At 44.0% G+C, this 12,309-nt stretch overlaps 1 pseudogene; it reads left to right on the top strand.

Moving 5' to 3' along the window:
• The first annotated feature begins 709 nt into the window (after nt 1–709).
• LOC138585242 (uncharacterized) lies at nt 710–3,325 on the top strand (annotated as a pseudogene).
• Nucleotides 3,326–12,309: the final 8,984 nt, after the last annotated feature.

Genomic DNA, 12,309 nt, shown 5'->3' with positions numbered 1-12,309 from the left:
TGGCACATGAACCCTCCAATCAGCGGAGTCCATGACCTGCAAGAAAAACTTCCCTTTACTCTCCATCTTATCTTCTATCTAGTAGCTGCTGGGTGGTTGCGGTTTCCAGCTATCTTCTGTGACCTCGTCTCTTGCCTGTCTCAGTTTCTTCCTGTCTTCGGTGTAAGTCTGTTCTCATTAGCTGCCACTCTCAAAAACAACTTCCTCTTTACCGCTTTGCAGGGGGCTTTTATGCGTCAAGGCCTGAACTTAACCTTTCTACTTAGAATGACAGCTGTATATTTTAAGCACATGTGAAGCACTATTGACCCTGTAACCTGGCTTTTCTCTCATATGTATTAATCCATCGTAACACGGGACTAATGATTCCAACCGACTCATTAATCAACAGTTCACTATATCTAGTCTGGGCCTCGGGGGCATATACACAACTCTAAAAATAACCGAGTTTCATTACATAGTTTCACTCAAAGCAGATGACAATGTCGTAATGCAGTTTCGCTAAAGTCATAACTTTTCATAATGCAACTTCTCCTGCCTAACAATAGTCATACAAATGTTAGATGATATCAATAAAAAAATTGTGCAGAAAGAAACTAATACAGGGCTCTACAGTGCAACTATTTTCAAGCCATATCATTTAAATGAACACTTTTCATTGGGGGTAAATCCCGCTTTAATGCAGCAGATGGCACAATGGCGGTGTCATATGAGAAGAAGCAGTTTTCCAACAAGGACAGCACCTGTTGCAGCAGAGTGGTTTGGTGTCGAACAAAGGCGAAGAGCAAGCAATCTGGCGAAGCTCAACCGACGAGAAGCCAGGATTAGCCAGCTGAGACAAGAGCTAAAATCCTTGAGATGTCAGTTCAAGGCCGCCAAGGAAGAGGAGAGGACTGCCCTGACAGAACTCACAAACATCATAAAGAAGAGGCTCATCTCGCTGAGGAGGGCGGAATGGCACCAAAGGAAGGGCAAGGAAAAGGCTCGGAAACGCAGCGCTTTTATTGGCAATCCCTTTGGCTTCACCAAGAAGCTACTGGGCCAAAAACGAAGTGGCCACCTCGCTTGCCCTGTAGAGGAGATCGACCATCATCTCAACGCCACCTTCAGCGACACCCTGAGAGACCACGAACTCGGGCCTTGTAGGGAACTGGTGCACCGCCAGAACCAGCGACCCAATTCAACAGCGCTGAACCCACCCTGATGGAGGTAAAAGAGGCTGTCAGAGCTGCAAGATCTAGCTCTGCTCCCGGCTCCAGTGGTGTATCCTACAAAGTGTACAAGCATTGCCCGCGGCTCCTGAGTCGTCTCTGGAAAATTCTGAAGGTGATCTGGTGGACGCCTACGGATCTGTTCCACACAAGCTCGTCGAAACCGCAATGGCAAGACACCATGTTCAAGACAAGATCTGCAGCCTCATCATGGACTACTACAGCAATTTCAGCGCGCAAGTCTCCTCAGGCCAAGTAACATCTGCCTGGCATCGCCTTGAGAAGGGCATAATTACTGGCTGCACAATCTCAATGCCACTCTTCTCACTAGCCATGAACATGATTGTTAAGTCCGCCAAGGTGGAATGCAGAGTGCCCAAGTCAAGATCTGGGACGCGTCAGCCCCCCCATAAGAGCCTTTATGGATGACAGTCATGACAACATCTGTTCCAGGGTGCAGGTGGCTCCTTCAGGGGCTTGAACGGCTCATCCAGTGGGCAAGGATGAGCTTCAAGCCCGCTAAGTCCAGGTCCCTGGGCCTGGAGAAAGGCAAAGTGACCTACCAGTTCCGCTTTGCCCTGGGAAGGACAAAAAATTCCATCAGTGACTGAAAAACCTGTCAAGACCCTGGGTAAGACCTTTGACAGCCCCCTGAAGGACACAGCAGCCGTAAAACAAACCAGGAGGACCTGGCAACCTAGCTCACAACCATTGACAAGTCTGGTCTCCCAGGGAAATTTAAAGCCTGGATCTATCAGCACGGAGTCCTGCCAGGAATACTCTGGCCCCTGTTGGTCTATGAGGTACCAATAACAACGGTAGAGGCACTAGAGAAGTCCATCAGCCAGTTTCTCAGGAGATGGCTGGGGCTCCCTCAGTCCTTGAGCAGCATCGCCCTGTACGGCCATTCCACCAAACTGCTGCTCCCTTTCAGTGGACTAACGGAGGAGTTCAAAGTCACCCGCTCAAGAGAGGTGATGATGTACTGACGTCAAAGTCGCATCAGCAAGAATTCTCGTGAAGACCGGGAGAAAGTGGCAGGCACAAGAGGCCATCACCAGAGCTGAGGCGTGACTGAGGCACAACACGCTGGTAGGCTCCCTGGCAGTGGGGCGAGCAGGTCTTGGTTGCTTTCCAAAGCAGCGTTAAAACCTGGCCCGTAGAAAGGAGATTATAATATATAATATAACAGTCCTCTGACGACAAAACTTTTTCCGTAGACTGCAAGAATCTAGCTATCTAATGTTACCTAGCTACGTAACTGTGTAACAACACACACGAACAAAGTAAAAAGTAAAATATCAAGACACATAATATTTGTAACCATTCAGAAACGTCCTGCTGCTGCCGCAGAGTTTGAATTTCTTAAGGAGCCTCTCCTTCTGGATCAGATTCTGGATCAAATTGATATGGCTGAACTACAGCAGACTTCAAATTGACTGTTCTGGGACCTCTTAGACCTATGTGAACTTGCTGAAAAGGAGTATAATATGAGACCTTTAAGATCTTTGGCAGACTCCATTTGCACGGTGATCTAGCACAGCAAGACCCAGGCCGCCCTCCAAACAGTCAATCTCCTTCATTAGACCGGGACAGAAGGCTTATCGATATCAGCCTAGCTCTACAGGGGGGCTCCTCACCACCGATCGTGACTGGCAGCTCCAAGTCGACCTTGAAAAACAGCTCAAGTTCCCAGTCAACATCAAAACCACTTCTCTACCCCCAGATCTGGTGCTAACATCAGAGTCCACCAAGCAAGTGGTTCTTCTGGAACTGACTGTCCCCTGGGAGGACCGAATTGACGAGGCCAATGAGCGAAAGGGGGCCAAATACGCAGAGCTCATCACAGAGTGCCGGAGCAAAGGCTGGAAAGCCTGCTGTGAGCCAGTCGAGGTTGGGTGCCGAGGCTTTGCTGGCCATTCACTACTGCAAACCCAACTCCTTGGAGTGAAAGAACTACAATCCAGGAGAACCATCAAGAACAAACTAGAGGCCACAGAGAGGGCCTCAAGGTGGCTGTGGATCCGTGGGGGGATCCGTGGAACAACGTGCCACTTGGGCACAAGCCGGGGACTGATCACCCCCGGATGGGTCGCCCGGGCGTGAGTGTATGAAGATTAAAGACCAAGTGTCCAATTATCACCGGAAGGTGTATTCAACACTAACTTACTCAACTCAACAGTAATAAAACAGAGCTCATGGTTGTGGGTTTCAAGGTGCTGCTCCGGAAGGTTGGAGATCTGCTCCTCTCTGTTGACGGCTGCTCCATCTCTCCATCCCCCGAAGTCCACAACCTTGGCGTCACCCTAGGCTCCACCCTCTCTTTCTAGGCTCACATCAAGACTGTCACCAAATCTGCTTATAAGCACTTCCGTAACATTTCCAGACTCCGGCCATGACTCTCTGACTCCATTGCAGAGACCCTCATGCATGCTTTCATCACCTCCCGCCTGGATTACTGCAATGGAGTCCTGATTGGGGTTCCCAGCAAAGCCCTGGAGAGGCTCCAATACGTCCAAAACTCAGCCACCAGGGTTCTCACCCACATCAAGCCCTAGCAGCACATCACCCCCATCCTCATCCACCTCCACTGGCTGTCAATTCCCGAATCACCTATAAAATCCTCCTCCTCACCTACAAGTCTCTCCATTCCCTCCCCCCTCAGTACCTAAAGGGCCTCCTCCGTCGCTATACCCAGTGGCGCAAATAGGGGGTGTGCAAATATGCAGCGCATATAGGCGCTACGCAAAGAGTGATGCGAAACAATAGTGAAAATGTACATGCGACAAGATATGAAAATTAGTCTTTGTTGTCAGTTATCTTTGTTATGTAATTTAAAATATGAAAATTCTTACCTATTTTAAGTCTTCAAACACGTAGCCAATACGTTACAGTTGCGGTCCAAGAATGACTAGATTATGTTTTCATAACAACAGTAAGCACGCAGCTCCGGCTTTGGGTGCCTTCCCCTGTCCCACGGTTCGCCACACAGTTGATCCGCGGACCAAGTTTAACATGGTGATGTGAAATTTAGTTTTACTTCCGCTAAATCTCTCTGCAGAGTTACAGTGAAAAGAGACAACACAACATGATGTGTTTTACTCTGATGTACAGTTATCAGAGGTATGAACTTGATGTAGCGAGATTTCGAAGTTCACGATCATGCATCGATGCAGTGACAGAACGTAAAGTCAGGGGAGATTAGCAGCTCTTGCAGCGCGAGCCTTACCGCGGTGCTTCAGATAGCGCTGCAAATAGGAACGTATGAGACCACAGAGGTTTGCTCTGTAACTGTAATAATAATAATAACTTAATTTGTATAGCACCTTTTAAAAACAAAAGTTTACAAAGTGCTTTGACAACCAAGCAAAACAAGCAAATCATAAAATCAGCAAATCACTAAAAGAAGCAAGCACAAAACACCCTCAAAACCCATCTGTGCACCACTTCATTTGGACTATAATTCACCACCTGCCCTTTTTTAGTGCTAGTTTTATCTACCTCTTTCTGCCCTATTTGTTTGCTTTTTTTACTCTGTTGTGAACAAGGCGCTATATAAGTCTAAGTTATCATTATTATTATTATTATTATTATTATTGTTCGCTGACATGGCTTGAAATATCCAAATAAGCAGTTACTTTTCAAAGCGAGTTCAGGAGTAGGAGAATTGAGAGGCGAGTGAAACATTGCAGACACCATCTGTTCATTACTGGCAGTTAAAAAACATTACTTTATGTCACTGACAGGATGCTGTGGATATGTCAGTTCTGTCAGTGCCCAAGCACAAGAAATGGGAGGGACCAGTGATGGCGACGATCAGACTGCAGGATGAGGCATCAAAGCGAGGGTATCTAGTTTCCAAGTCATTAGAAGTGTATGCAGTAAATGTTGACACGATTTTAACAACACTTTTTATTGATCCTCCCAGATCACTGAAAATTGTAATATAGAGAACACTGTCACTTTTTTATGTCTGTATCAGAACAATACAAAGTTCCTCATGCATGATTTGTTTTTGTTGTTAGGTTAAGACACCCCTGTATAACAGATTAAGACAAGGCACTTGGATGTGTGTTGCAATGTGGCATCAATGGACCGGTGGGCTATTTGACAAAGCAGAATTCAGAAATCCAGGATGAGAGAAAAGGCGAGGATTGGCCTAGCCTAGGTAGTGCATCCTGGTTTAATCTGTTTCATGTAGGTCAAGCCAGGTTTAAGTAATTCTCATAAATGCGTGTTCACGGTTTTCTTTAAAAGACCATGGGCTGAGCACAGATGTTCTGATGCTGAAATGGCATACTTCACACCCATCAAGATCGAGCAAGAGGAATTTATGAAGAGATGAAACACATAATATGTATATATAAAAAAAAGGAACCACTGCCGCTGCTATAATAAAACAATGAGAGAACGCATGGCAAACTATTGAGGACAGACTTATTGCATAAGTAGCCTAAAAATAGCCTATACATCAGCAGTTCCCAAACGGTGGACTGCGGTCCGGATCCAAACTCAACTGCCGTTGTTTCTGGACCCGCACCTTTTTACAGTTTTGAAAAGCGCATCTATTTAAACCTGCACAGCTTTTTGTCTTTGCGGTAGTGATTTGGGGGTCCAGGAAACTCGCAGACCAATGCATTCGTTGTAAATCATCACACGTGGCGCTACTCAGCCAATCAAATCTGTCACTCAGATTAACATCGCGACGGACCCAGTGGGTGTGTGAGAATACATACAGACTGAAGAGCCAGCAGACAGGAGAGTTACAGAGACACAGTAGGAGAAAATAAGTGAGTTAGGGAAAAGTAGACATGGCGTGTTCTAAAATGAGAGCAAACCGAGCTTTTAAGACTGGACAGACTCATATATGTTCCGTGACTGTGGCGATTATTAAACGCTGACATTGTCTGACACTGTCACTCCGTTTGTCTCTGTTAACAGAGACTCCAGGCTGCAGTTTAGTTCAAAAACTTCATTGATAAACCTAAGAGTTACACAGAGCGACATCAGGCTTCATCATCATGACCAGTTTTCCTCTTATTTCCGCACTTCTGTTCTTACATGTACCGGTATGTGCCCTCTCTCTCTCCCCCTCGCTCTCGTTCTCTCCAGCAGTCCGTCAGTGTATAGTGCGTTTAAATGTTAGTTATTTCATAGTCATTGCCTGTTTTAAAACTCAGCGTGAGAAAAAGTCTAGTGCAACTGCATTTCGTGTATTTATTTTGTGTATGCCTGAAATAAAACTCTAGTGTTAAATAAAAGAAAATTGTAATATCAAATCACAATACTTAAAGCAGGGGTTGACAATGAGCACAGTTTTCCACTGGCACTCCGGGCCAGTAACTTTACAAATTCACTGGCCCTGCCATTAAAACCACTGGCCCTGAAATAATTTGTTATTTCGGTATTATTTTAACGTTAATCTTTGTTTCTCTGGAAGGGTTCTTATTAATGAATATGTGTTCAATTGTGGAACTATTATAAACTCATAAAAATAGGCCAAAATAATCATATGGGTATAGAGAGGCTTCTTTACCACTCTTGGGTCAGCAACTCTGACACCCGCATGAATAGTAATAGATTGATTGAGTATGTTACCTACCATTACTGACGCTGTTCAAATGTATGTTTAATCAGCGTGATCAGCCCGTGAGAGTAACTTTTTTAAACAAAATCTTACCGTCTCCTACTTCCTTTAGCCGTTAAAGGTTAACAGTCAGCGGCTCGTCCGCTCTGTGAACGGTCTGTTTATGTAGCCACAGCGCTGACGGGCACCGGGACGAGGTGCCGCTGATAACGGGAATACACACACTTATTGCCACCTCACGTAACTGCCTGTCTGCCTCGGATCATCCTGCAGACGCATCTGTGATGGCCGGAGCGTCGCATGCATTATTAGAGTTTACAGGCAGGTGACTGACACACAGACTCTGCATGCACAGCTGTCATTAAAAGCTGCACTATGTGATATCAGACGGACTTTTCCTGTTGTGCTATGTCTGGGAAACACTGCTATGGGTGTTTAGTGGTTCATCAGCGTTGGGGGAAGTAAATCTCCCTCATGTGTGTATGAAAACTAAAACGTGTGTGTTTATACTAGTCCGCGGTAGCTTGCTAACGTCAATTAGCGCGTTCTAGAATGATAGCTGTTCTGCCGCGAGTGCAGCAAGTAGCGTGTAACATGTTGTTGACAGCAGCAGCCAAAGTACCTGCAGTGATGCTGACATCAGACTGAGATTACCGCAGGGTTCTGCGTAGAAAGTAATTCGCCTCGTTCATCAGAACTGTGAATCTCGGGAGGGCTACTATATTGTTTACATTGTGGGCTTGTGGATCCTACTGGCACACAGGGCCAGTTAAATAGTTCATCTACTGGCCCGGGGGGTTACAAACATTCCGTCGGGCCACCGGGCCAATGCTTATGTCGAGCCCTGCTTAAAGAATCAATACATGTCGAATCGGGACCTTAGTATCAGGATAGTATCGAATCGGGAGGTGCCTGCCGATTCATAGCCCTAGTAGATTACCTAATTAATATAACTGCAGCACACAAGTGTATTTGTTAAAGAAGCACATCACTCCACCTGTTCTCTCTCTGCTTTTTCATGCTGGTGTCAGAATTGTTCATAAAAGTACAAGGGGGTTTGTTTGAAGAGAATAGTGTTAAAAGCCCCAAATTATAAAAGGTATGATTGTTAATATGTACATGAAAACGTACTTCATTTATCATTTCCTGTATTATTTATATCACAATAAATATCACAGACCAAAAATCTATTGCTATGTCAGTTTTTTTCCAATATCTTGCAGCTTCAACACTGGTAAATAGTAAATGGACTACTTTTTTATTTATTTTTTATTTTTTATTTTTTAAAGATTATTTTTTGGGCCTTTGGCTTTATTTATAGGACAGCTGAAGATAGACAGGAAATGTTGGGAGTAGAGAGTGGGGGATGACATGCACCAAATGATCGGCAGACCGGGAGTCGAGCCTGCGACCAGTGCGACGAGGACTGTAGCCTCTATACATGGGGCGCCTGCTCTACCAACTGAGCTAAACAGCGCCCCATAAATGGACTTTGCGACCACTCAAAGCTGCTTTTACACAACATATCACATTCACCCATTCACACACACATTCATACACTGATGGCAGAGGCTGCTATGTAGGTGCCCAACTGTCAATCAGATATCACATTCATACCCGCTGGCTATGCCACCGGGAGCAATTTGGGGTTCAGTGTCTTGCCCAAGGACACTTTGACATGTAGCCTGAGGGAGCTGGGGATCGAACCTCCGACCTTCTGATTGAAAGACGACCGACTCTACCACTGAGTCACAGCCGCCTCACTGTGACATCTATTCACCAACTTTATTAATAATACAGTAGTAATACATTTTATTTAAAGGTGCCTTTCATGGCACTCAAAGTCACCTTACAGCATATAATAACTTACAGCAAACAATAGAATAACAGCAGAGCACCAGTAATAAGGCATTTGTACAATCATACACGCAATTAAAATTCAATAGTGTAGCGTGAATCGCCTTGACCTCAATTCTACATCTTTTTTTCAAAGTATTCTTATCATTGGAACAGACACATGCAGAGTCTGTAAGAAGAATGCTGGTACAAATGGTCAATTTAGGTACCAACCATCCCCCAAGTTTACGACCCTTCTCACATTCCAGAGAAGATAACTCACATGCAGACACATCCTTTCTGCAGAGAATATAAGGACTAAAGTGACTGATTCTCCTATGCAACTGAAATGTACTTAAAGTAATGTTATGCTGAGCTAACATATTTTAATACTGTGAAAATTGTTTTAACGTGAATCTGAAACTGCAGTTCTCCTCATCCTGATCACACCTCCTCCTCATGTCTGTCTGCTAACAAAGGAAGACCACATGTGGACACATGAGGTCATTTGATCCATTCATTTGATGTGCAGAAAGGTTTACCTGTGCATATGCAGACGTGTACGTGTACATGTATATACTATATGTCGTCATAATGGATGTTGCCATTAACCTCGTTGTTTAATTGTTTAGTTCATCTAATCCCTTTTCAACAGGTTTTATTCAACAATTAATATAAAGTGTTTGGTATCGTTCTTTAGTTGACAGAGCCCAACTTTTAAATATGGAAGAATTAAATATGTGAAGTAGACAATATTGATTTTAATGCTTTAAAAGACATAATCTCTATCTCAGAGCCTTCTCCTCATGGGTGTGGCTAGAGAGGGACCCCAGAAACCAGACCCCTCTGGTCCCAAGATTATAAAGCTCCAAGCAACTTCCTCTCGCCCTCTTCTCCTGTTGGGTCTTCGTCCTGTCTCTTGTCCTGTTACTCTTGTTCCTGAGTCCTCTGAGTTCTCTTCCCCCCCTGGGGGGGGGGGGAGGGTTGGCCACATGGCCTGTCCCAGGTTCTGCTGTCAGCTTATGCAGCCTGAACCTCTTCTGAAGTCCTGAGCCGTCAAGAACGGCCTTATTGTGTACTGGGCCGCAGAATGCCGCCAGTATCACCATGCTGATCCCGTGCTGCACTGAGCGTGTTGAAAAAGCCGAATCTAGCAACCTTTAAAGGAGACTTTGCACAAAAGACACTCCCGAACGACGTCTGGCAAAACTGCCACAGACTTCACCCCAGCCAGAGAAAGGGGGGTGAAGATGAAGATGATTCAGCTTCCTGCTGAGCCAGAGAGAGAGAGAGATGGAGAAACCCGATTCAAGCCGAATCGGCCACGAGGGACGAAAGTCGTCCTGAAAAGGCCCAAGCGCCAAAAGAGAGCCTGCTGCCACACCCATCAGATGATCATCAGGTGATACAATTACATCTCCCATGTGTTGATGCTTGATGCTAAATTAACTTAATTAATTAACATTAAACCTAAACCTAAAATCTTTTAAAATTAGAATTACTTTTGAATTGCTTCAAAATCTTCCTTGGTGCCCTTTTAAACTCTCAACTGCCGAACGATGCATTAGTAATTAAATCCCATTTAATTCTAAAACATCAAAGAAATCAGTCACAGATGCTTTCTACAATGTGGTCCGCTGTCATTCGTTTATTGTTCATCGTTGTATTCATTGTCCCTGTTCATTTATTCATTCATATTCCACTTGGAAGTAGTTAAATAAACCTTTCTTTTATAAAGACCTTGATCCATGTGATTTGTGTGTGTATGAGATGGTAAAGTCACTGTACACCATGTCCAAGAACCTCGTAGCAACCCTGAGATCATGAGCCTAAAGTCATTAATAACTAATTATAAGTTTTCCCTGTTTTGTCAAAATTGGGTGGCGTCCAACACTGAATTTAAGGTAAACCTAAATCCTTTTGCTATTAATTAGTTATTAATCTTGCTACCCCTTAACGCTACAATAGAATGCAATTAATGGAATTAAAGTGAGTAGGTTAAAAATGTGCAGAATTGAATTCTGTGATGGAGTCCAGCATGTGGATGTGAGGGGGAAGGGAGTCCCAAAGTTTGGGTGCAGCATAGGAGAAGGCCCTGGCACCCATTGTGCTGAGGTTGATGGCTGGTAGTGCTAGTAGACCTGCTGATGAGGAAGGTAGGGAGTGAGAAGAAGTGTAACTGTGAAGGAGGTCTGTGAGGTAAGCAGGGGACAGATTATGAGGAGCTTTAAATGTGCGTAAAAATATTATGAAGTTAATACATTATGATACAGGGTGTCAGTGTAGTTAAATTAGCAGAGGGGTGACATGTTCAGTGGACTGTGATCATGTAATAATCCGTGCTGCAGAGTTCTGGATAAGTTGAAGACGGTGGATAAGTTTGTTGGGGATGCCTGCCAGAATGACATTGCAGTAGTCAATGCGCAGGTGTATACCAGGAAGCAGTGTGGGTAAATGAGACAGTCTGTGTTTTCAGAGGGGCTAGTGTGCCAAGTGAAGAAGATAATGAGTCATTGTAGTAGTCCATTAGATCCAGGGGTGAGGGGGGGGGGGAGCAGGAATGGAGTTTGAGATAATTATGCTGATGAGATCTTCTGGGTTAACATGTCTGATGTTGCGGTATGATGTGGTACAATGCACCCTTGATTCACTGTGCCATAGATTGGTGTGGAATAACAGAGCTTTATTGTCTGAGATGGTAGTCAAGCAGGGGTGATGTTGTATGATGCGATACCAGAACAGCAAACTAGGTCAAGGATATGGCCCTTGGTGTGGGTTATAAAGTTGACATATTGTGTTAGATCAAAGCAATCTAACATTGCTTTAAAATCACTTGTCAACATACTGTCAGTGTTATCAAAACGAACATTAAAATCCCCCATTAGGATGATATTAGGTGACATTAACCTAAGAGTGGTTAAAACTGTCAAGAGTTTGGTGATGAAGGTATTTGCAGCCTTGGGTGGTCTGTATAAAACCGCAATAATGGTCCACAGAGCTTAACAGCCAGCAGCTCAAAAGAAGATTGATCGGTGGTGTCAATTTTATACTCTCACGTTAAATCAGTGCAAGGCTGCCTCCTCTGCCTGAAGAACGGGGTTTGCCTGTGTAAGTAAATCCAGGTGGAACTGCTGAATTTAGATGTAAAAATAATTCTGTGGCTGCCAGGTTTTTGTGAGACATAAAAAGTCCAGATTATGATCTGTGATGAAGTCGTTGATCAAAGGGGCTTTATTGGTGATACATTGGATGTTGTAGAGGGCAAATTTATATAATTATAACTTTATTTATATAGCACCTTTAAAACCAAACATTTACAAAGTACTTTGACGTCCAAGCAAAAAAAGCAAATCGTAAAACCAGCAAATCACAAAAAGAAGCAAGCACAAAACCAGCAGATCACAAAACAAGCAAAGCACGAAAACAGACAAAGCACAAGACCCAATAGGCAACAGGAAAACCCGCAAAACATGGTCAGACACAAGACCAAGGGGACAAAGCAGGAAGAAGTAAATGGAACTAAAATAACTAAGAGAGATAAAAGAGAGGAAATAAAGCAATAAAAGCTGTAAAAGCGATAAGAGATAAAAACTAGTAAAGGCAATACAAACAATAAAACAGCTAAAAGCAATTGAAGGTATAAAAGGGAATTAAAGCAATAAAAGTAATAGAAAG

The sequence above is a fragment of the Semicossyphus pulcher genome, unplaced genomic scaffold, assembly GCF_022749685.1.
Source record: "Semicossyphus pulcher isolate SPU_LCO1_2020_fin unplaced genomic scaffold, fSemPul1.0.p SCAF_11, whole genome shotgun sequence".
NCBI classification, from domain to species: Eukaryota; Metazoa; Chordata; class Actinopteri; order Labriformes; family Labridae; genus Semicossyphus; species Semicossyphus pulcher.
This window is presented reverse-complemented; position numbering and strand designations above follow the sequence as displayed.